The sequence below is a fragment of the Brienomyrus brachyistius genome, unplaced genomic scaffold (genome assembly GCF_023856365.1).
Source record: "Brienomyrus brachyistius isolate T26 unplaced genomic scaffold, BBRACH_0.4 scaffold43, whole genome shotgun sequence".
NCBI classification, from domain to species: Eukaryota; Metazoa; Chordata; class Actinopteri; order Osteoglossiformes; family Mormyridae; genus Brienomyrus; species Brienomyrus brachyistius.
In genome coordinates this window covers 973240-1000113 of record NW_026042318.1, presented here as the reverse complement: position 1 = coordinate 1000113, position 26874 = coordinate 973240, and the positions used below count along the sequence as shown (strand labels likewise).

At 37.5% G+C, this 26874-nt stretch overlaps 1 long non-coding RNA gene across 27 annotated transcripts; it reads right to left on the bottom strand.

Annotated features, from left to right (window-relative positions):
- Positions 1-26222, bottom strand: LOC125722839 (uncharacterized). 27 transcript variants are annotated; one of them, XR_007386637.1, is made up of 9 exons: positions 26071-26222; positions 21656-25422; positions 19931-20571; positions 18377-19274; positions 13694-15001; positions 10985-12818; positions 9925-10229; positions 6726-8570; positions 887-4911 (listed from the first exon to the last, which is right to left on the bottom strand). It is a non-coding gene; the product is annotated as an uncharacterized LOC125722839 (long non-coding RNA). The 27 variants fall into 27 exon arrangements; XR_007386633.1 differs by lacking the exon at positions 26071-26222 and having other exon boundaries at positions 21656-25578; XR_007386656.1 differs by lacking the exons at positions 13694-15001; positions 26071-26222 and having other exon boundaries at positions 10985-12448; positions 21656-25578.
- Between the last annotated feature and the right edge of the window lie 652 nt (positions 26223-26874).

Sequence of the window (26874 nt, the reverse complement as noted above, 5' to 3'; positions counted from 1 at the left end):
TTGTGTAAAAGACATGCATTTATTCCTAGCTAACACTACAACTAACATAAGACAGACATTACACTTAACACAAACAACAAACACGAAATAACGGAATAGAAACAAACAGTGTAATTATGGAAATGCAATGACCAGATTTAAATGAGTAACCTTAAAAGGGAAATACTGTTCTGCAAAGCAAGCACAGTTTGTGTGAACACGACCCTAACGTCATATAGCAGGTTAAAAATAGCTTAGGTTGTTAGAATAAAAGGAAGTTGGTTTACTTGTTTGCAGAGTGGGGGGGGGGGTCTTGGCAGTTGGTTGCAGAGACTGATGAGCTGACGGGTGATGGCACTCAGGGAGCCGCGGCGTTTGCAGCAGTTGTTGGAGTGGAGCCCCTTTGATCTCTGCAGATTTGCATTATTGTTTGATACATTCAATTAATGACAAGTAAATTACATTGTTTCAACCACTATGTGTAAATCAACAACACAATTATAAACTTAATTGTTAATTACTGATTAGGTAATGCATTTTGCATAACATCTATATTTCATTATAGACAGATAGGTTAACAGATCGCCATCTACAGTTTCTAAGTTCACCCGTCCCCCTGGATACGGGACTGGCATTGGTCGTCCTGTCAATATTTCATGTGGTGCCAATCCTGTCTGCTGGTGTGGGCGGCCTCTCATTGCCCCCAACACAATCGGCAGGGCTGTCACCCAATCTAGTCCCGTGTCACTACACAGTTTTGCCAATTTTAATTTCAGAGTCTGGTTTGCTCTTTCAACAATCCCTCCACTCTGCGGGTGATAAGCGCAGTAGTGTCGAAGGTCGGTTTGGAACCACTCAGAGAGCTTGTGGACCACCTGATTAGAGAAATGTGTACCATTGACAGTGGTAATGCGGGCTGGAACACCCCATCGTGGGGTTATCTCTTTTAACAGATTTTTCGCAACTATCTGGGCCGTTGCTTGCTTGGCCGGGAAGGCTTCCACCCATCTGGAAAAGAGATCAACAACCACCAGACAATAACGATAACCTCTACAGGGTGTTAGTTCTATGAAATCCATCTGCAAATGTTGGAAAGGACCCTCAGCTGGAGGAGTTGTGGCAGTTGGTGGCTTCAATGCACGACCCATGTTGTGAGTCATACATGTGGAACACCTGGAAACGAAAGTTTGAGCATAAGCCGTGAATGAAGGGGCGGCCCAGTGTCTCTGGACCAACTGAACCATTGCATCGCGTGAGGCATGGTCCAATCCATGGGCCACCTTTGCCAGTCCTGGAAAGGCAGACTTTGGGAGGAAAGGAAGGTTAGTTGTTTGTTCCCTCCAGTCCCCATCACTCCCCAACACTCCAGCTTTCCGTTTCCAGTGTCCTTTTTCCTCCGGCGTTGCCTCTGTCTGCAGGAGAGAAAGGTCAGCAGGATTAGTAGTAATGCACATCATCAACTTCAGTTCATATGCTAACTTTTTCTATTCCATCCTATCTTACCCATTCTAATCCTACCACATGCTATTCTATCTTACAATTGGCATTCCTATCCTACCTTATCCTATTCTATCATTTCTTAGCCGTTCCTATCCTACCTTATCCTATCTTACACATTCTTATCCGACCACATCCTATTCCATCTTACCTTAACCATTCCTGTCCTACCTTACCCTATTCTATCATATCTTACCCGTTCCTTTCCTACCTCATCCTATTCCATCCTATCTTACCCATTCTAATCCTACCACATCCTATTCTATCTTAAAATTGGCATTCCTATCATACCTTATCCTATTCTATTATATCTTAGCCGTTCCTATCCTATCTTATCCTATCCTACACATTCTTATCCTACAACATCCAATCCTAATTTACCTTAACCATTCCTATCCTAACTTATCCTATTCTATCTTACCTTAGCCATTCCTATCCTATCTTGGCCTATTCTATCATACCTTAGCCATTTTTATCCTACCTTATCTTATTCTATCTCATATTAGCCGTTCCTATACTACCTTATCCTATCATATCTTTGCCATTTTCATCCTACCACATCCTATTCTATCTTAGCTTACCCGTTGCTATCGTACCTAATGCTATCTTAGCCGTTCCTATCTAATCCGATTATATCATACCTTAGCCGTTCCTAACCTACCTTATCCTATCTTACACATTCTTATCCTACCACATCCTATTCTATCTTGCCCTAGTCATTCCAATCCTACCTTATACTATTCTATCTTAAATTACTCTTTCCTAACCAGCATATTCTATCATATCTTAGCCGTTCCTATGCTACCTTATCCTATTCTATCTTACCTTTAGCCATTGCTATCCTACCTTATTCTATTCTATCATATCTTAGCCGTTCCTATCCTACCTTATCCTATCTTACCCATTCTAATCCTACCACATCCTATTCTATCTTACAATTGGCATTCCTATCCTACCTTATCCTATTCTATTATATCTTAGCCGTTCCTATCCTATCTTATCCTATCCTACACATTCTTATCCTACCACATCCTATCCTATCTTACCTTAACCATTCATATCCAACATTATCCTATTCTATCTTACCTTAGCCATTCCTATCCTATCTTGGACTATTCTATCATACCTTAGCCATTTTTATCCTACCTTATCTTATTCTATCTTATATTAGCCGTTCCTATACTACCTTATCCTATCATATCTTTGCCATTTTCATCCTACCAAATCCTATTCTATCTTAGCATACCCGTTGCTATCCTACCAAATGCTATCTTAGCCGTTCCTATCTTATACGATTCTATCATACCTCAGCTGTTCCTATCGTACCTTATCCTATTCTATCTTACATTACTCTTTCCTAACCAGCTTATTCTATCATATCTTAGCCGTTCCTATGCTACCTTATCCTATTCTATCTTACCGTAGCCATTCCTATGCTACCTTCTCCTATTCTATCTTACCTTTATCCATTCCTATCCTACCTTATCCTATCCTATAATATCTTAGCCGTTCATATGCTACCACATCCTATTCTATCATACCTTAGCCATTCCTATCCTACCTTATCATATTCTGTCTTATATTAGCCGTTCCAAACCAGCTTATTCCATCATATCTTAACCGTTCCTATACTACCTTATCCTATTTTATCAAATCTTAGCCATTCTTATCCTACCACATCCTACTCTATCTTACCTTACCCGTTACTATCCTACCTAATGCTATCTTAGCCGTTCCTATCTTATCCAATTATATCATACCTTAGCCGTTCCTAACCTGCCTTATCCTATCTTACACATTCTTATCCTACCACATCCTATTCTATCTTGCCCTAGTCATTCCAATCCTACCTTATACTATTCAATCTCATATTACTCTTTCCTAACCAGCTTATTCTATCATATCTTAGCCGTTCCAATGCTACCATATCCTATTCTATCTTACCTTTAGCCATTTCTATCCTACGTTATTCTATTCTATCATAACTTAGCCGTTCATATGCTAACTTTTTCTATTCCATCCTATCTTACCCATTCTAATCGTACCACATCCTATTCTATCCCACAATTGGCATTCCTATCCTACCTTATCCTATTCTATCATATCTTAGCCGTTCCTATCCTACCTTATCCTATCTTAACCATTCTAATCCTACCACATCCTATTCTATCTTACAATTGGCATTTCTATCCTACCTTATCCTATTCTATTATATCTTAGCCGTTCCTATCCTATCTTATCCTATCCTACACATTCTTATCCTACAACATCCTATCCTATCTTACCTTAACCATTCCTATCCTACCTTATCCTATTCTATCTTACCTTAGCCATTCCTATGCTACCTTCTCCTATTCTATCTTACTTTTATCCATTCCTATCCTACCTTATCCTATCCTATAATATCTTAGCCGTTCATATGCTACCACATCCTATTCTATCTTGCCCTAGTCATTCCAATCCTAACTTATACTATTCTATCTCATATTACTCTTTCCTAACCAGCTTATTCTATCATATCTTAGCCGTTCCTATGCTACCTTATCCTATTCTATCTTACCTTTAGCCATTGCTATCCTACCTTATTCTATTCTATCAAATCTTAGCCGTTCATATGCTACCTTATTCTATTCCATCCTACCTTACCCATTCTAATCCTACCACATGCTATTCTATCTTACAATTGGCATTCCTATCCTGCCTTATCCTATTCTATCATATCTTAGCCGTTCCTATCCTACCTTATCCTATCTTACACATTCTTATCCTACCACATCCTATTCTATCTTACCTTAACCATTCCTATCCTACCTTACCCTATTCTATCATATCTTACCCGTTCTTTTCCTACCTCATCCTATTCCATCCTATCTTACCCATTCTAATCCTACCACATCCTATTCTATCGTACAATTGGCATTCCTATCATACCTTATCCTATTCTATTATATCTTAGCCGTTCCTATCCTATCTTATCCTATCCTACACATTCTTATCCTACAACATCCTATCGTATCTTACCTTAACCATTCCTATCCTACCTTATCCTATTCTATCTTACCTTAGCCATTCCTATCCTATCTTGGCCTATTCTATCATACCTTAGCCATTTTTATCCTATCTTATCCTATTCTATCTTATATTAGCCGTTCCTATACTACCTTATCCTATCATATCTTGGACATTTTCATCCTACCATATCCTATTCAATCTTAGCTTACCCGTTACTATCCTACCTAATGCTGTCTTAGCCGTTCCTATCTTATACGATTCTATCATACCGCAGCTGTTCCTATCGTACCTTATCCTATTCTATCTTATATTACTCTTTCCTAACCAGCTTATTCTATCATATCTTAGCCGTTCCTATGCTACCTTATCCTATTCTATCTTACCTTAGCCATTCCTATGCTACCTTCTCCTATTCTATCTTACCTTTATCCATTCCGATCCTACCATATCCTATCCTTTAATATCTTAGCCGTTCATATGCTACCACATCCTATTGTATCATACCTTAGCCATTCTAATCCTACCACATCCTATTCTATCTTACAATTGGCATTCCTATCCTACCTTATCCTATTCTATTATATCTTAGCCGTTCCTATCCTACCTTATCCTATCTTACGCATTCTTATCCTACAACATCCTATCCTATCTTACCTTAACCATTCCTATCCAACCTTATCTTATTCTGTCTTATATTAGCCGTTCCAAACCAGCTTATTCCCTCATATCTTAGCCGTTCCTATTCTACCTTATCCTATTTTATCATATCTTAGCCATTCTTATCCTACCACATCCTACTCTATCTTACAATTGGCATTCCTATCCTACCTTATCCTATTCTATTATATCTTAGCCGTTCCTATCCTATCTTATCCTATCCTACACATTCTTATCCTACCACATCCTATCCTATCTTACCTTAACCATTCATATCCAACATTATCCTATTCTATCTTACCTTAGCCATTCCTATCCTATCTTGGACTATTCTATCATACCTTAGCCATTTTTATCCTACCTTATCTTATTCTATCTTATATTAGCCGTTCCTATACTACCTTATCCTATCATATCTTTGCCATTTTCATCCTACCAAATCCTATTCTATCTTAGCATACCCGTTGCTATCCTACCAAATGCTATCTTAGCCGTTCCTATCTTATACGATTCTATCATACCTCAGCTGTTCCAATCCTACGTTATATTATTTTATCTCATATTAGTCTTTCCTAACCAGCTTATTCTATAATATCTTAGCCGTTCCTATGCTACCTTATCCTGTTCTATCTTACCTTAGACATCCCTATGCTACCTTCTCCTATTCTATCTTACCTTTATCCATTCCTATCCTACCTTATCCTATCCTATAATATCTTAGCCGTTCATATGCTACCACATCCTATTCTATCATACCTTAGCCATTCCTATCCTACCTTATCATATTCTGTCTTATATTAGCCGTTCCAAACCAGCTTATTCCATCATATCTTAACCGTTCCTATACTACCTTATCCTATTTTATCAAATCTTAGCCATTCTTATCCTACCACATCCTACTCTATCTTACCTTACCCGTTACTATCCTACCTAATGCTATCTTAGCCGTTCCTATCTTATCCAATTATATCATACCTTAGCCGTTCCTAACCTGCCTTATCCTATCTTACACATTCTTATCCTACCACATCCTATTCTATCTTGCCCTAGTCATTCCAATCCTACCTTATACTATTCAATCTCATATTACTCTTTCCTAACCAGCTTATTCTATCATATCTTAGCCGTTCCAATGCTACCATATCCTATTCTATCTTACCTTTAGCCATTTCTATCCTACGTTATTCTATTCTATCATAACTTAGCCGTTCATATGCTAACTTTTTCTATTCCATCCTATCTTACCCATTCTAATCGTACCACATCCTATTCTATCCCACAATTGGCATTCCTATCCTACCTTATCCTATTCTATCATATCTTAGCCGTTCCTATCCTACCTTATCCTATCTTAACCATTCTAATCCTACCACATCCTATTCTATCTTACAATTGGCATTTCTATCCTACCTTATCCTATTCTATTATATCTTAGCCGTTCCTATCCTATCTTATCCTATCCTACACATTCTTATCCTACAACATCCTACCCTATCTTACCTTAACCATTCCTATCCTACCTTATCCTATTCTATCTTACCTTAGCCATTCCTATGCTACCTTCTCCTATTCTATCTTACTTTTATCCATTCCTATCCTACCTTATCCAATCCTATAATATCTTAGCCGTTCATATGCTACCACATCCTATTCTATCTTGCCCTAGTCATTCCAATCCTAACTTATACTATTCTATCTCATATTACTCTTTCCTAACCAGCTTATTCTATCATATCTTAGCCGTTCCTATGCTACCTTATCCTATTCTATCTTACCTTTAGCCATTGCTATCCTACCTTATTCTATTCTATCAAATCTTAGCCGTTCATATGCTACCTTATTCTATTCCATCCTACCTTACCCATTCTAATCCTACCACATGCTATTCTATCTTACAATTGGCATTCCTATCCTGCCTTATCCTATTCTATCATATCTTAGCCGTTCCTATCCTACCTTATCCTATCTTACACATTCTTATCCTACCACATCCTATTCTATCTTACCTTAACCATTCCTATCCTACCTTACCCTATTCTATCATATCTTACCCGTTCTTTTCCTACCTCATCCTATTCCATCCTATCTTACCCATTCTAATCCTACCACATCCTATTCTATCGTACAATTGGCATTCCTATCATACCTTATCCTATTCTATTATATCTTAGCCGTTCCTATCCTACCTTATCCTATCTTATGCATTCTTATCCTACAACATCCTATCCTATCTTACCTTAACCATTCCTATCCTACCTTATCCTATTCTATCTTACCTTAGCCATTCCTATCCTATCTTGGCCTATTCTATCATACCTTAGCCATTTTTATCCTATCTTATCCTATTCTATCTTATATTAGCCGTTCCTATACTACCTTATCCTATCATATCTTGGACATTTTCATCCTACCATATCCTATTCAATCTTAGCTTACCCGTTACTATCCTACCTAATGCTGTCTTAGCCGTTCCTATCTTATACGATTCTATCATACCGCAGCTGTTCCTATCGTACCTTATCCTATTCTATCTTATATTACTCTTTCCTAACCAGCTTATTCTATCATATCTTAGCCGTTCCTATGCTACCTTATCCTATTCTATCTTACCTTAGCCATTCCTATGCTACCTTCTCCTATTCTATCTTACCTTTATCCATTCCGATCCTACCATATCCTATCCTTTAATATCTTAGCCGTTCATATGCTACCACATCCTATTGTATCATACCTTAGCCATTCTAATCCTACCACATCCTATTCTATCTTACAATTGGCATTCCTATCCTACCTTATCCTATTCTATTATATCTTAGCCGTTCCTATCCTACCTTATCCTATCTTACGCATTCTTATCCTACAACATCCTATCCTATCTTACCTTAACCATTCCTATCCAACCTTATCTTATTCTGTCTTATATTAGCCGTTCCAAACCAGCTTATTCCCTCATATCTTAGCCGTTCCTATTCTACCTTATCCTATTTTATCATATCTTAGCCATTCTTATCCTACCACATCCTACTCTATCTTACAATTGGCATTCCTATCCTACCTTATCCTATTCTATTATATCTTAGCCGTTCCTATCCTACCTTATCCTATCTTATGCATTCTTATCCTACAACATCCTATCCTATCTTACCTTAACCATTCCTATCCTACCTTATCCTATTCTATCTTACCTTAGCCATTCCTATCCTATCTTGGCCTATTCTATCATACCTTTGCCATTTTTATCCTACCTTATCTTATTCTATCTCATATTAGCCGTTCCTATACTACCTTATCCTATCATGTCTTTGCCATTTTCATCCTAGCAAATCCTATTCTATCTTAGCTTACCCGTTGCTATCGTACCTAATGCTATCTTAGCCGTTCCTATCTAATCCGATTATATCATACCTTAGCCGTTCCTAACCTACCTTATCTTATCTTACACATTCTTATCCTACCACATCCTATTCTATCTTGCCCTAGTCATTCCAATCCTACCTTATACTATTCTATCTTAAATTACTCTTTCCTAACCAGCATATTCTATCATATCTTAGCCGTTCCTATGCTACCTTATCCTATTCTATCTTACCTTTAAGCAGTGCTATCCTACCTTATTCTATTCTATCATATCTTAGCCGTTCATATGCTCCCTTATTCCATTCCATCCTACCTTACACATTCTAATCCTACCACATGCTATTCTATCTTACAATTGGCATTCCTATCCTACCTTATCCTATTCTATCATATCCTATCCGTTCCTATCCTACCTTATCCTATCTTACACATTCTTATCCTACCACATCCTATTCTATCTTACCTTAACCATTCCTATCCTACCTTACCCTATTCTATCATATCTTACCCGTTCCTTTCCTACCTCATCCTATTCCATCCTATCTCACCCATTCTAATCCTACCACATCCTATTCAATCTTACAATTGGCATTCCTATCATACCTTATCCTATTCTATTATATCTTAGCCGTTCCTATCCTATCTTATCCTATCCTACACATTCTTATCCTACCACATCCTATCCTATCTTACCTTAACCATTCCTATCCTACCTTATCCTATTCTATCTTACCTTAGCCATTCCTATCCTATCTTGGCCTATTCTATCATACCTTAGCCATTTTTATCCTACCTTATCTTATTCTATCTTATATTAGCCATTCCTATACTACCTTATCCTATCATATCTTTGCCATTTTCATCCTACCACATCCTATTCTATCTTAGCTTACCCGTTGCTATCCTACCTAATGCTATCTTAGCCGTTCCTATCTTATACGATTCTATCATACCTCAGTTGTTCCTATCGTACCTTATCCTATTCTATCTTATATTACTCTTTCCTAACCAGCTTATTCTATCATATCTTAGCCGTTCCTATGCTACCTTATCCTATTCTATCTTACCTTAGCCATTCCTATGCTACCTTCTCCTATTCTATCTTACCTTTATCCATTCCGATCCTACCATATCCTATCCTTTAATATCTTAGCCGTTCATATGCTACCACATCCTATTCTATCATACCTTAGCCATTCTAATCCTACCTATCCTATTCTATCTTACAATTGGCATTCCTATCCTACCTTATCCTATTCTATTATATCTTAGCCGTTCCTATCCTACCTTATCCTATCTTACACATTCTTATCCTACAACATCCTACTCTATCTTACCTTACCCGTTGCTATCGTACCTAATGCTATCTTAGCCGTTCCTATCTTATCCGATTATATCATACCTTAGCCGTTCCTAACCTACCTTATCCTATCTTACACATTCTTATCCTACCACATCCTATTCTATCTTGCCCTAGTCATTCCAATCCTACCTTATACTATTCTATCTCATATTACTCTTTCCTAACCAGCTTATTCTATCATATCTTAGCCGTTCCTATGCTACCTTATCCTATTCTATCTTACCTTTAGCCATTGCTATCCTACCTTATTCTATTCTATCATATCTTAGCCGTTCATATGCTACCTTATTCTATTCCATCCTATCATACCCATTCTTATCCGACCACATCCTATTCCATCTTAAAATTGGCATTCCTATCATACCTTATCCTATTCTATTATATCTTAGCCGTTCCTATCCTATCTTATCCTATCCTACACATTCTTATCCTACAACATCCTATCCTATCTTACCATAACCATTCCTATCCTACCTTATCCTATTCTATTATATCTTAGCCGTTCCTATCCTATCTTATCCTATCCTACACATTCTTATCCTACCACATCCTATCCTATCTTACCTTAACCATTCCTATACTACCTTATCCTATTCTATCTTACCTTAGCCATTCCTATCCTATCTTGGCCTATTCTATCATACCTTAGCCATTTTTATCCTACCTTATCTTATTCTATCTTATATTAGCCATTCCTATACTACCTTATCCTATCATATCTTTGCCATTTTCATCCTACCACATTCTATTCTATCTTAGCTTACCCGTTGCTATCCTACCTAATTCTATCTTAGCCGTTCCTATCTTATACGATTCTATCGTACCTCAGCTGTTCCTATCGTACCTTATCCTATTCTATCTTATATTACTCTTTCCTAACCAGCTTATTCTATCATATCTTAACCGTTCCTATGCTACCTTATCCTGTTCTATCTTACCTTAGCCATCCCTATGCTACCTTCTCCTATTCTATCTTACCTTTATCCATTCCGATCCTACCATATCCTATCCTTTAATATCTTAGCCGTTCATATGCTACCACATCCTATTCTATCATACCTTAGCCATTCTAATCCTACCACATCCTATTCTATCTTACAATTGGCATTCCTATCCTACCTTATCCTATTCTATCATATCCTAGCCGTTCCTATCCTACCTTATCCTATCTTACACATTCTTATCCTACCACATCCTATTCTATCTTACCTTAACCATTCCTATCCTACCTTACCCAATTCTATCATATCTTACCCGTTCCTTTCCTACCTCATCCTATTCCATCCTATCTCACCCATTCTAATCCTACCACATCCTATTCAATCTTACAATTGGCATTCCTATCATACCTTATCCTATTCTATTATATCTTAGCCGTTCCTATCCTATCTTATCCTATCCTACACATTCTTATCCTACCACATCCTATCCTATCTTACCTTAACCATTCCTATCCTACCTTATCCTATTCTATCTTACCTTAGCCATTCCTATCCTATCTTGGCCTATTCTATCATACCTTAGCCATTTTTATCCTACCTTATCTTATTCTATCTTATATTAGCCATTCCTATACTACCTTATCCTATCATATCTTTGCCATTTTCATCCTACCACATCCTATTCTATCTTAGCTTACCCGTTGCTATCCTACCTAATGCTATCTTAGCCGTTCCTATCTTATACGATTCTATCATACCTCAGCTGTTCCTATCGTACCTTATCCTATTCTATCTTATATTACTCTTTCCTAACCAGCTTATTCTATCATATCTTAGCCGTTCCTATGCTACCTTATCCTATTCTATCTTACCTTAGCCATTCCTATGCTACCTTCTCCTATTCTATCTTACCTTTATCCATTCCGATCCTACCATATCCTATCCTTTAATATCTTAGCCGTTCATATGCTACCACATCCTATTCTATCATACCTTAGCCATTCTAATCCTACCTATCCTATTCTATCTTACAATTGGCATTCCTATCCTACCTTATCCTATTCTATTATATCTTAGCCGTTCCTATCCTACCTTATCCTATCTTACACATTCTTATCCTACAACATCCTACTCTATCTTACCTTACCCGTTGCTATCGTACCTAATGCTATCTTAGCCGTTCCTATCTTATCCGATTATATCATACCTTAGCCGTTCCTAACCTACCTTATCCTATCTTACACATTCTTATCCTACCACATCCTATTCTATCTTGCCCTAGTCATTCCAATCCTACCTTATACTATTCTATCTCATATTACTCTTTCCTAACCAGCTTATTCTATCATATCTTAGCCGTTCCTATGCTACCTTATCCTATTCTATCTTACCTTTAGCCATTGCTATCCTACCTTATTCTATTCTATCATATCTTAGCCGTTCATATGCTACCTTATTCTATTCCATCCTATCATACCCATTCTTATCCGACCACATCCTATTCCATCTTAAAATTGGCATTCCTATCATACCTTATCCTATTCTATTATATCTTAGCCGTTCCTATCCTATCTTATCCTATCCTACACATTCTTATCCTACAACATCCTATCCTATCTTACCTTAACCATTCCTATCCTACCTTATCCTATTCTATTATATCTTAGCCGTTCCTATCCTATCTTATCCTATCCTACACATTCTTATCCTACCACATCCTATCCTATCTTACCTTAACCATTCCTATACTACCTTATCCTATTCTATCTTACCTTAGCCATTCCTATCCTATCTTGGCCTATTCTATCATACCTTAGCCATTTTTATCCTACCTTATCTTATTCTATCTTATATTAGCCATTCCTATACTACCTTATCCTATCATATCTTTGCCATTTTCATCCTACCACATTCTATTCTATCTTAGCTTACCCGTTGCTATCCTACCTAATTCTATCTTAGCCGTTCCTATCTTATACGATTCTATCGTACCTCAGCTGTTCCTATCGTACCTTATCCTATTCTATCTTATATTACTCTTTCCTAACCAGCTTATTCTATCATATCTTAACCGTTCCTATGCTACCTTATCCTGTTCTATCTTACCTTAGCCATCCCTATGCTACCTTCTCCTATTCTATCTTACCTTTATCCATTCCGATCCTACCATATCCTATCCTTTAATATCTTAGCCGTTCATATGCTACCACATCCTATTCTATCATACCTTAGCCATTCTAATCCTACCACATCCTATTCTATCTTACAATTGGCATTCCTATCCTACCTTATCCTATTCTATCATATCCTAGCCGTTCCTATCCTACCTTATCCTATCTTACACATTCTTATCCTACCACATCCTATTCTATCTTACCTTAACCATTCCTATCCTACCTTACCCAATTCTATCATATCTTACCCGTTCCTTTCCTACCTCATCCTATTCCATCCTATCTCACCCATTCTAATCCTACCACATCCTATTCAATCTTACAATTGGCATTCCTATCATACCTTATCCTATTCTATTATATCTTAGCCGTTCCTATCCTATCTTATCCTATCCTACACATTCTTATCCTACCACATCCTATCCTATCTTACCTTAACCATTCCTATCCTACCTTATCCTATTCTATCTTACCTTAGCCATTCCTATCCTATCTTGGCCTATTCTATCATACCTTAGCCATTTTTATCCTACCTTATCTTATTCTATCTTATATTAGCCATTCCTATACTACCTTATCCTATCATATCTTTGCCATTTTCATCCTACCACATCCTATTCTATCTTAGCTTACCCGTTGCTATCCTACCTAATGCTATCTTAGCCGTTCCTATCTTATACGATTCTATCATACCTCAGCTGTTCCTATCGTACCTTATCCTATTCTATCTTATATTACTCTTTCCTAACCAGCTTATTCTATCATATCTTAGCCGTTCCTATGCTACCTTATCCTATTCTATCTTACCTTAGCCATTCCTATGCTACCTTCTCCTATTCTATCTTACCTTTATCCATTCCGATCCTACCATATCCTATCCTTTAATATCTTAGCCGTTCATATGCTACCACATCCTATTCTATCATACCTTAGCCATTCTAATCCTACCTATCCTATTCTATCTTACAATTGGCATTCCTATCCTACCTTATCCTATTCTATTATATCTTAGCCGTTCCTATCCTACCTTATCCTATCTTACACATTCTTATCCTACAACATCCTACTCTATCTTACCTTACCCGTTGCTATCGTACCTAATGCTATCTTAGCCGTTCCTATCTTATCCGATTATATCATACCTTAGCCGTTCCTAACCTACCTTATCCTATCTTACACATTCTTATCCTACCACATCCTATTCTATCTTGCCCTAGTCATTCCAATCCTACCTTATACTATTCTATCTCATATTACTCTTTCCTAACCAGCTTATTCTATCATATCTTAGCCGTTCCTATGCTACCTTATCCTATTCTATCTTACCTTTAGCCATTGCTATCCTACCTTATTCTATTCTATCATATCTTAGCCGTTCATATGCTACCTTATTCTATTCCATCCTATCATACCCATTCTTATCCGACCACATCCTATTCCATCTTAAAATTGGCATTCCTATCATACCTTATCCTATTCTATTATATCTTAGCCGTTCCTATCCTATCTTATCCTATCCTACACATTCTTATCCTACAACATCCTATCCTATCTTACCTTAACCATTCCTATCCTACCTTATCCTATTCTATTATATCTTAGCCGTTCCTATCCTATCTTATCCTATCCTACACATTCTTATCCTACCACATCCTATCCTATCTTACCTTAACCATTCCTATACTACCTTATCCTATTCTATCTTACCTTAGCCATTCCTATCCTATCTTGGCCTATTCTATCATACCTTAGCCATTTTTATCCTACCTTATCTTATTCTATCTTATATTAGCCATTCCTATACTACCTTATCCTATCATATCTTTGCCATTTTCATCCTACCACATTCTATTCTATCTTAGCTTACCCGTTGCTATCCTACCTAATTCTATCTTAGCCGTTCCTATCTTATACGATTCTATCGTACCTCAGCTGTTCCTATCGTACCTTATCCTATTCTATCTTATATTACTCTTTCCTAACCAGCTTATTCTATCATATCTTAGCCGTTCCTATGCTACCTTATCCTGTTCTATCTTACCTTAGCCATCCCTATGCTACCTTCTCCTATTCTATCTTACCTTTATCCATTCCGATCCTACCATATCCTATCCTTTAATATCTTAGCCGTTCATATGCTACCACATCCTATTCTATCATACCTTAGCCATTCTAATCCTACCACATCCTATTCTATCTTACAATTGGCATTCCTATCCTACCTTATCCTATTCTATTATATCTTAGCCGTTCCTATCCTACCTTATCCTATCTTACACATTCTTATCCTACAATATCCTACTCTATCTTACCTTACCCGTTGCTATCGTACCTAATGCTATCTTAGCCATTCCTATCTTGTCCGATTATATCATACCTTAGCCGTTCCTAACCTACCTTATCCTATCTTACACATTCTTATCCTACCACATCCTATTCTATCTTGCCCTAGTCATTCCAATCCTACCTTATACTATTCTATCTCATATTACTCTTTCCTAACCAGCTTATTCTATCATATCTTAGCCGTTCCTATGCTACCTTATCCTATTCTATCTTACCTTTAGCCATTGCTATCCTACCTTATTCTATTCTATCATATCTTAGCCGTTCATATGCTACCTTATTCTATTCCATCCTATCATACCCATTCTTATCCGACCACATCATATTCCATCTTAAAATTGGCATTCCTATCATACCTTATCCTATTCTATTATATCTTAGCCGTTCCTATCCTATCTTATCCTATCCTACACATTCTTATCCTACCACATCCTATCCTATCTTACCTTAACCATTCCTATACTACCTTATCCTATTCTATCTTACCTTAGCCATTCCTATCCTATCTTGGCCTATTCTATCATACCTTAGCCATTTTTATCCTACCTTATCTTATTCTATCTTATATTAGCCATTCCTATACTACCTTATCCTATCATATCTTTGCCATTTTCATCCTACCACATTCTATTCTATCTTAGCTTACCCGTTGCTATCCTACCTAATTCTATCTTAGCCGTTCCTATCTTATACGATTCTATCGTACCTCAGCTGTTCCTATCGTACCTTATCCTATTCTATCTTATATTACTCTTTCCTAACCAGCTTATTCTATCATATCTTAGCCGTTCCTATGCTACCTTATCCTGTTCTATCTTACCTTAGCCATCCCTATGCTACCTTCTCCTATTCTATCTTACCTTTATCCATTCCGATCCTACCATATCCTATCCTTTAATATCTTAGCCGTTCATATGCTACCACATCCTATTCTATCATACCTTAGCCATTCTAATCCTACCACATCCTATTCTATCTTACAATTGGCATTCCTATCCTACCTTATCCTATTCTATCATATCCTAGCCGTTCCTATCCTACCTTATCCTATCTTACACATTCTTATCCTACAATATCCTACTCTATCTTACCTTACCCGTTGCTATCGTACCTAATGCTATCTTAGCCGTTCCTATCTTATCCGATTATATCATACCTTAGCCGTTCCTAACCTACCTTATCCTATCTTACACATTCTTATCCTACCACATCCTATTCTATCTTGCCCTAGTCATTCCAATCCTACCTTATACTATTCTATCTCATATTACTCTTTCCTAACCAGCTTATTCTATCATATCTTAGCCGTTCCTATGCTACCTTATCCTATTCTATCTTACCTTTAGCCATTGCTATCCTACCTTATTCTATTCTATCATATCTTAGCCGTTCATATGCTACCTTATTCTATTCCATCCTATCATACCCATTCTTATCCGACCACATCATATTCCATCTTAAAATTGGCATTCCTATCCTACCTTATCCTATTCTATTATATCTTAGCCGTTCCTATCCTATCTTATCCTATCCTACACATTCTTATCCTACCACATCCTATCCTATCTTACCTTAACCATTCCTATACTACCTTATCCTATTCTATCTTACCTTAGCCATTCCTATCCTATCTTGGCCTATTCTATCATACCTTAGCCATTTTTATCCTACCTTATCTTATTCTATCTTATATTAGCCATTCCTATACTACCTTATCCTATCATATCTTTGCCATTTTCATCCTACCACATCCTATTCTATCTTAGCTTACCCGTTGCTATCCTACCTAATTCTATCTTAGCCGTTCCTATCTTATACGATTCTATCGTACCTCAGCTGTTCCTATCGTACCTTATCCTATTCTATCTTATATTACTCTTTCCTAACCAGCTTATTCTATCATATCTTAGCCGTTCCTATGCTACCTTATCCTGTTCTATCTTACCTTAGCCATCCCTATGCTACCTTCTCCTATTCTATCTTACCTTTATCCATTCCGATCCTACCATATCCTATCCTTTAATATCTTAGCCGTTCATATGCTACCACATCCTATTCTATCATACCTTAGCCATTCTAATCCTACCACATCCTATTCTATCTTACAATTGGCATTCCTATCCTACCTTATCCTATTCTATCATATCCTAGCCGTTCCTATCCTACCTTATCCTATCTTACACATTCTTATCCTACAATATCCTACTCTATCTTACCTTACCCGTTGCTATCGTACCTAATGCTATCTTAGCCGTTCCTATCTTATCCGATTATATCATACCTTAGCCGTTCCTAACCTACCTTATCCTATCTTACACATTCTTATCCTACCACATCCTATTCTATCTTGCCCTAGTCATTCCAATCCTACCTTATACTATTCTATCTCATATTACTCTTTCCTAACCAGCTTATTCTATCATATCTTAGCCGTTCCTATGCTACCTTATCCTATTCTATCTTACCTTTAGCCATTGCTATCCTACCTTATTCTATTCTATCATATCTTAGCCGTTCATATGCTACCTTATTCTATTCCATCCTATCATACCCATTCTTATCCGACCACATCATATTCCATCTTAAAATTGGCATTCCTATCCTACCTTATCCTATTCTATTATATCTTAGCCGTTCCTATCCTATCTTATCCTATCCTACACATTCTTATCCTACCACATCCTATCCTATCTTACCTTAACCATTCCTATACTACCTTATCCTATTCTATCTTACCTTAGCCATTCCTATCCTATCTTGGCCTATTCTATCATACCTTAGCCATTTTTATCCTACCTTATCTTATTCTATCTTATATTAGCCATTCCTATACTACCTTATCCTATCATATCTTTGCCATTTTCATCCTACCACATCCTATTCTATCTTAGCTTACCCGTTGCTATCCTACCAAATTCTATCTTAGCCGTTCCTATCTTATACGATTCTATCGTACCTCAGCTGTTCCTATTGTACCTTATCCTATTCTATCTTATATTACTCTTTCCTAACAAGCTTATTCTATCATATCTTAGCCGTTCCTATGCTACCTTATCCTATTCTATCTTACCTTAGCCATTCCTATGCTACCTTCTCCTATTCTATCTTACATTAGCCATTCCTATCCTATCTTGGCCTATTCTATCATACCTTAGCCATTTTCATCCTACCTTATCTTATTCAATCTTATATTAGCCGTTCCTATACCACCTTATCCTATCATATCTTTGCCATTTTCATCCTACCACTTCCTATTCTATCTTAGCTTACCCGTTGCTATCCTACCTAATGCTATCTTAGCCGTTCCTATCTTATACGATTCTATCATACCTCAGCTGTTCCTATCGTACCTTATCCTATTCTGTCTTATATTACTCTTTCCAAACCAGCTTATTCCCTCATATCTTAGTCGTTCCTATACTACCTTATCCTATTTTATCATATCTTAGCCATTCTTATCCTACCACATCCTACTCTATCTTACCTTACCCGTTGCTGTCCTACCAAATGCTATCTTAGCCGTTCCTATCTAATCCCATTATATCATACCTTAGCCATTCCTAACCTACCTTATCCTATCTTACACATTCTTATCCTACCACATCATATTCTATCTTGACCTAGTCATTCCAATCCTACGTTATACTATTCTATCTCATATTACTTTTTCCTAACCAGCTTATTCTATCATATCTTAGCCGTTCCTATGCTACCTTATCCTATTCTATCTTACCTTTAGCCATTGCTATCCTACCTTATTCTATTCTATCATATCTTAGCCGTTCATATGCTACCTTATTCTATTCCATCCTATCTTACCCATTCTAATCCTACCACATCATATCCTATCTTACCTTAACCATTCCTATCCTACCTTATCCTATCCTATCTTATATTACTCTTTCCTAACCAGCTTATTGTATCATATCTTAGCCGTTCCTATGCTACCTTATCCTATTCTATCTTACGTTTATCCATTCCTATCGTACCTTATCCTATCCTGAAATATCTTAGCCGTTCATATGCTACCACATCCTATTCTATCATACCTTAGCCATTCCTATCCTACCTTATCTTATTCTGTCTTATATTAGCCGTTCCAAACCAGCTTATTCCCTCATATCTTAGCCGTTCCTATACTACCTTATCCTATTTTATCATATCTTAGCCACTTATCCTACCACATCCTACTCTATCTTACCTTACCTGTTGCTATCGTACCTAATGCTATCTTAGCCATTCCTATCTTGTCCGATTATATCATACCTTAGCCGTTCCTAACCTACCTTATCCTATCTTACACGTTCTTATCCTACCACATCCTATTCTATCTTGCCCTAGTCATTCCAATCCTACCTTATACTATTCTATCTCATATTACTCTTTCCTAACCAGCTTATTCTATCATATCTTAGCCGTTCCTATGCTACCTTATCCTATTCTATCTTACCTATAGCCATTGCTATCCTACCTTATTCTATTCTATCATATCTTAGCGTTTCTATCATACCTCAGCTGTTCCTATCGTACCTTGTCCTATTCTATCTTATATTACTCTTTCCTAACCAGCTTATTCTATCATATCTTAGCCGTTCCTATGCTACCTTCTCCTATTCTATCTTACGTTTATCCATTCCTATCCTACCTTGTCCTATCCTGTAATATCTTAGCCGTTCATATGCTACCACATCCTATTCTATCATACCTTAGCCATTCCTATCCTACCTTATCTTATTCTGTCTTATATTAGCCATTCCAAACCAGCTTATTCCCTCATATCTTAGCCGTTCCTATACTACCTTATCCTATATTATCATATCTTAGCCATTCTTATCCTACCTCATGCTATTCTATCTTACAATTGGCATTCCTATCGTACCTTATCCTATCCTGAAATATCTTAGCCGTTCATATGCTACCTTATCCAATTCTATCTTACCTTTAGCCATTGCTATCCTACCTTATTCTATTCTATCATATCTTACCCATTCCTTTCCTACCTTATCCAATTCCATTCTATCTTACCCATTCTAATCCTACCACATGCTATTCTATCTTACAATTGGCATTCCTATCCTACCTTATCCTATTTTTTTATATCTTAGCCGTTCCTATCCTATCTTATCCAATCCTACACATTCTTATCCTACCACATCCTATCCTATCTTACCTTAACCATTCCTATCCTACCTTATCCTATCCTATCTTGGCCTATTCTATTATACCTTAGCCATTTTTATCCTACCTTATCTTATTCTATCTTATATTAGACGTTCCTATACTACCTTATCCTATCATATCTTTGCCATTTTCAACCTACCACATCCTATTCTATCTTAGCTTACCCATTGCCATCCTACCTAATGCTATCTTAGCCCTTCCTATCTTATCCGATTATATCATACCTTAGCCGTTCCTAACCTACCTTATCCTATCTTACACATTCTTATCCTACCACATCCTATTCTATCTTGCCCTAGTCATTCCAATCCTACCTTATACTATTCTATCTCATATTACTCTTTCCTAACCAGCTTATTCTATCATATCTTAGCCGTTCCTATGCTACCTTATCCTATTCTATCTTACCTATAGCCATTGCTATCCTACCTTATTCTATTCTATCATATCTTAGCGTTTCTATCATACCTCAGCTGTTCCTATCGTACCTTGTCCTATTCTATCTCATATTACTCTTTCCTAACCAGCTTATTCTATCATATCTTAGCCGTTCCTATGCTACCTTCTCCTATTCTATCTTACGTTTATCCATTCCTATCCTACCTTGTCCTATCCTGTAATATCTTAGCCGTTCATATGCTACCACATCCTATTCTATCATACCTTAGCCATTCCTATCCTACCTTATCTTATTCTGTCTTATATTAGCCATTCCAAACCAGCTTATTCCCTCATATCTTAGCCGTTCCTATACTACCTTATCCTATATTATCATATCTTAGCCATTCTTATCCTACCACATGCTATTCTATCTTACAATTGGCATTCCTATCGTACCTTATCCTATCCTGAAATATCTTAGCCGTTCATATGCTACCTTATCCAATTCTATCTTACCTTTAGCCATTGCTATCCTACCTTATTCTATTCTATCATATCTTACCCATTCCTTTCCTACCTTATCCAATTCCATTCTATCTTACCCATTCTAATCCTACCACATGCTATTCTATCTTACAATTGGCATTCCTATCCTACCTTATCCTATTTTTTTATATCTTAGCCGTTCCTATCCTATCTTATCCAATCCTACACATTCTTATCCTACCACATCCTATCCTATCTTACCTTAACCATTCCTATCCTACCTTATCTTATTCTATCTTATATTAGCCGTTCCTATACTACCTTATCCTATCATATCTTTGCCATTTTCAACCTACCACATCCTATTCTATCTTAGCTTACCCATTGCCATCCTACCTAATGCTATCTTAGCCCTTCCTATCTTATACAATTCTATCATACCTCAGCTGTTCCAATCGTACTTTATCCTATTCTATCTTATATTACTCTTTCCTAACCAGCTTATTCTATCATATCTTAGCCGTTCCTATGCTACCTTATCCTATTCTATTTTACCTTAGCCATTCCTATGCTACCTTCTCCTATTCTATCTTACGTTTATCCATTCCTATCCTACCTTGTCCTATCCTGTAATATCTTAGCCGTTCATATGCTACCACATCCTATTCTATCATACCTTAGCCATTCCTATCCTACCTTATCTTATTCTGTCTTATATTAGTCATTCCAAACCAGCTTATTCCCTCATATCTTAGCCGTTCCTATACTACCTTATCCTATATTATCATATCTTAGCCATTCTTATCCTACTACATCCTATTCTATCTTAGCTTACCCGTTGCTATCCTACCAAATGCTATCTTAGCCGTTCCTATCTTATACGATTCTATCATACCTCAGCTGTTCCTATCGTACCTTATCCTATTCTATCTTATATTACTCTTTCCTAACCAGCTTATTCCATCATATCTTAGCCGTTCCTATGCTACCTTATCCTATTCTATCTTACCTTAGCATTCCTATGCTACCTTCTCCTATTCTATCTTACCTTTATCCATTCCTATCCTACCTTATCCTATCCTATAATATCTTAGTCATTCCTATTCTACCTTATACTATTCCATCCTATCTTACCCATTCCTATCCTACCACATCGTATTCTATTATATCTTAGGCATTTATATCCTACCTTGTCCTATTCTATCATATCTTAGCCATTCTTAACCTACCACATCCTATTCTATCTTACCATAGCCATTCCTATCCTACACTATCCTATTCTATTATATCTTAGGTATTCCTATCCTGCCTTGTCTTATTCTATCATATCTTACCAATTCTTATCCTACCACATCATATTCTATCTTACCTTAGCCATTCCTATCCTACCTTATCCTATTCTAACTTATATTATCCATTCCAACCCAACTTATTGTATCACATCTTAGACGTTCCTATCCTACCTTATCCTATTCAATCATATCTTAGCCATTACTATCCTACCGTATCCTATTCTATCCTGTTTTAGCCGTATCTTTCCTACCTTATCCTATTCTATCCTATCTTAGCCGTTCCTATCTTACCTTATCCTATTCTGTCATATCTTAGCCATTCTTATCCCACCACATCCTACTCTGTCTTACCTTAGCCGTTCCTATCCTAACTTATTGTATTCTGTCTTATGTTAGCCGTTCCTGAGGGTGTTTTTTAAATTTTTATATGACATAAAGTCACAGACTTATTTAAATGGTTTGGCAAAATTTCTGTCAGATCCCGCTGCTGGGATCAGCAACTCCAGAGGGTTAAGATGTATGATTACTGTTACCCTCAGGATGACCACAGGCACAGCTACAAAACACATAAATAACAGAGAGTCGTATCCCAGGCTTGGCAATGTTTATTGACACAAAACCTTTAAGGAAATAAAAAAGTAACAGAAATACACAGGCAAAACAGTAATGGCAACTCTTAAAGACATATGCACACAATTAATACCATAGCCATGATACACATGAATTTAGAATAATTATATACACAATGTATATACATGAATCCTACCTGGATTTCAGTATAAACCCAGACACACACCCCTTCCACCTGGCAACAAGTCTAAAAGAAATCGGTTGTTATTACAAACAAAACACACGTCGCCACTGCCGCCACGTGTTAAAAAAATGCCAAAGGAAGACCAGACCACGCCCCCTACCACCGGCTTCCCACGGCTTTTATCCTCACTGATGCCAGCCAGTATAATTTCAAGAGCAGAAACAGCTGAGCAATGTCAGAAACTTTATTACGGAGGCTACCATGGTAACCGCGTAAACAACCTACCTACCTAACCCTGCACAATACAGAGTGCTTGGACTTACGGAACGCTGCCGTAGTAACCCTACAAACCAGTCGCTCGTATACCGCAGCCCAACACGTGACCTGTGAGTGACATAGTCCACGTCACTCACCGGTTACACTCTTATGTTAGCCATTCCTATCCTATCTCATCCTATTCTGTCTTCACCAAACCTATCCTAAAATAAAATAGGATAACACAGGTTGAGATAAGATAAAACAAGAGCTTTGCAATATGTAACCATTCTTTCTAGGCTCGGGAGGAGGATGATTGCTATTTATTTCCTTATCTTATTTATTTTGACCTGTAACCTTTTATGTAATTAATAGTATAACAATAAACTATCTCCTCTCAAAGGATCAGACTGGTTCCATCTCTGTATAATCATTTCTAAACCGCTTTCCATTCTAGTCTGGGTTTCCGTATCCACCAAAAAGAAAGAATAAAATATATACGTATTATTACAGACCTCTCAAATAAAACAATACCAGGGCAAACCAAATAGTTATAACAAATAATATCAAACAAATACTTTCACCCCACAAAAGATAACCTTGCTCATGAGCAGGCAAAACTTAGTCAAAGAAATATTTAAAAGAACAACATTGCTATATTGTCAGTCATTTCAGTCCAGTCAGTCCGCACCGCGGTGAAGTTGGTTTTATGTTCGATATTCGCTACATTTACTGACATCTAAACTGCAATATCTTCGGGATCATAACGGTAATAATTTTCAGATTACGCTCCACTTGACTGCACTAGTGGTGTTGTGGTGATTGGCATTGCACTTTCAAGACAGTCTCTAAGTTTTCGGGCAGTTCTGGGTGAGCAGAAGGATATTCGATCCCGTCTCGATTTATATTTTTAATTCATATTGCTGGAGAATGTGGAGCTAAGTAAAAGTGTGAAATATTCTTCTAGTTTAACTTCACATGTGGAGCCTAATCTGAAAAGAATTACCGTCATGATCCCGAAGATATTGCAGTTTAGATGACAGTAACTGTAGCGAAAATCGAACATAAAACCAACTTTACCGCGATCAGTCAGCAAAGCTTTCCTCCGACTGTTCTTTTTCTTTTCTTATCTGAAATTTAACGGAGGGCGCTCGGCTCCGGTGCAGATCCTGGCAAGGTGCGTGTGACCGTACTCCTCTCTGAGTAAACGTCCACTGATGTCGAACAGGATTTCAGCAATCATAAAAAAACCAACCGGCACGTCGCAGATTGCATAATCATTAAACCATACATATAGTTTTATCAATTATGTCATAACCACAATATCCTCGATATAATTTGGTTTCAGGGCTTCACACACTATCACACAGTATTAACCTGGGCTACGAACATATAAAAGGAAAATATGGGAAGGGAATATGGCGCAGTAGAAAAATAAAACATATCCCTTTTCCCCGTTTACACATAACGAAATCACATTGCAGCAACATTTACATATCGATGACACATTATAACATCCAAGGTTTACATAATCTCAATCGGCAAACTAAAGCATTGCTTTTTTTCCCTTTCTTTTTATATTCCGCCATAGCACAAAGTACATTTTCCCTTAATTCAGTCCCGTAACACTCACCGAAAGAGTAGAACACGGCTTGTCCGTCTCATCCGTCTTCTTGATCACATCGTTAGCCAGTGCTGACGTTCTCCACCTTCTCGCTGCTGTTCTTTTCTACGGCCTCATTTTTTTCTAAATGGGTGTCAGATTTCTTAGCTGTTATTTTGACTTTAGCGGTAATTTTAATTTTAATCTTAAGTACTCTCATTTCTTTGCTCTCCATTTTTAAGATATTAAATCTCTTCAAACTACAGCCACTCGCCAAGATGCTCGAAAGACGTTTGAGAAGATAAGTACATGTGATTCAAAAGTAATCAAGCTGTTGTCATGGACGCCCATTCCAACCATAACAGACAATGCGATTCTATGCAGCTCATCGGCGACTTTCGGCCGCGTTCGGCTTCGACTGACCGGTCGTAGGTTCGATTCGGCCATAAGCAGGTTGCCAACTCTGACGCATCTGGCGCGAGACTCGCCCTTTCAGACTGAAACGCTCACAGCAATAATTCTTATGGACCTAAAATTGGCTACACCAAAAGCGTTGGGGCAGTTTGCAAACCCTACATATTATTTACAAGGTAATAAAACTATTATATACATGTAAGTACGTGTGTAGTAGTCTTGTCTTGAAATGAAAATCTCATGCCAACTGCCATGCCCCGCTCGTCGGCTCCTCGTGTGTGCCACGCCCCCGGATTACCCACGTGTTCTTTCCCGATTTGTACCCAGCTGTGTCTGATTATTTTCAATCAGTCCTGTGTATTTCAGTCCGTGTCTTACCTGAGTCCTTCGTCCGTCATTGATGTCAGTAGCCGTCCTATGTTTCCTGTCCCGGATCTTCCTAATTAAACTCCCGTTTACCCTGCTTACGCCTGCTCGCCTGCTCTTTGCTCGCTCGCCTGCCAGCGCGTTCGCCCACTTCCGGAGCGTCCCGTGACACCAACCAGCTGACCAAAGTCGGTGCTATATTATGTATGCAAGAATTATCACATGCAGGGCGCACATAACTGGTATGCAAGTACTCATTCGCTGTCTAAAGCTATACGCGCTGCAATGTTTTGTAGCAGCGCAAATGCGTATTTATTTTATGTGCATTCGCGCTGTTATGACAAGAAATCACTGTGCATTCTAGCCTTCATGCCGCGAACGAAGTACAAATTAGCCCCATTAATGTTAAAATGCACGGTAATTTTTTGCCATAACAGCGTAAATGCGCATAAAATACATGCGAATTTGCGCTGCTACAGCAAGGAATTGCCGCGCGTGCACGGAGAATGCATACTTGCGTACCATACAGTTATGTGCGGTCCTGACCATATGTATAGTAGGCATATCTTCTACAATAAATTATATATTTAAGTCGTATTGTTTGGCGTTTTTAAATCTTTTAATCATAATTTTCTTCGTTCTTTCCTGCCGACAGTTGGGGCAGAGACTGTCATACACTCATGTACTAATGTTACTAATGTAACATTCACAGCCAGACGCGGCGCAACAGTGAAACATTTATAAATGTGAGAAAAGGTTTTCTGTGTGTCCATTAATTCCTACATAGAGTTTTAATCCCGTTTACATGAAAAGCTG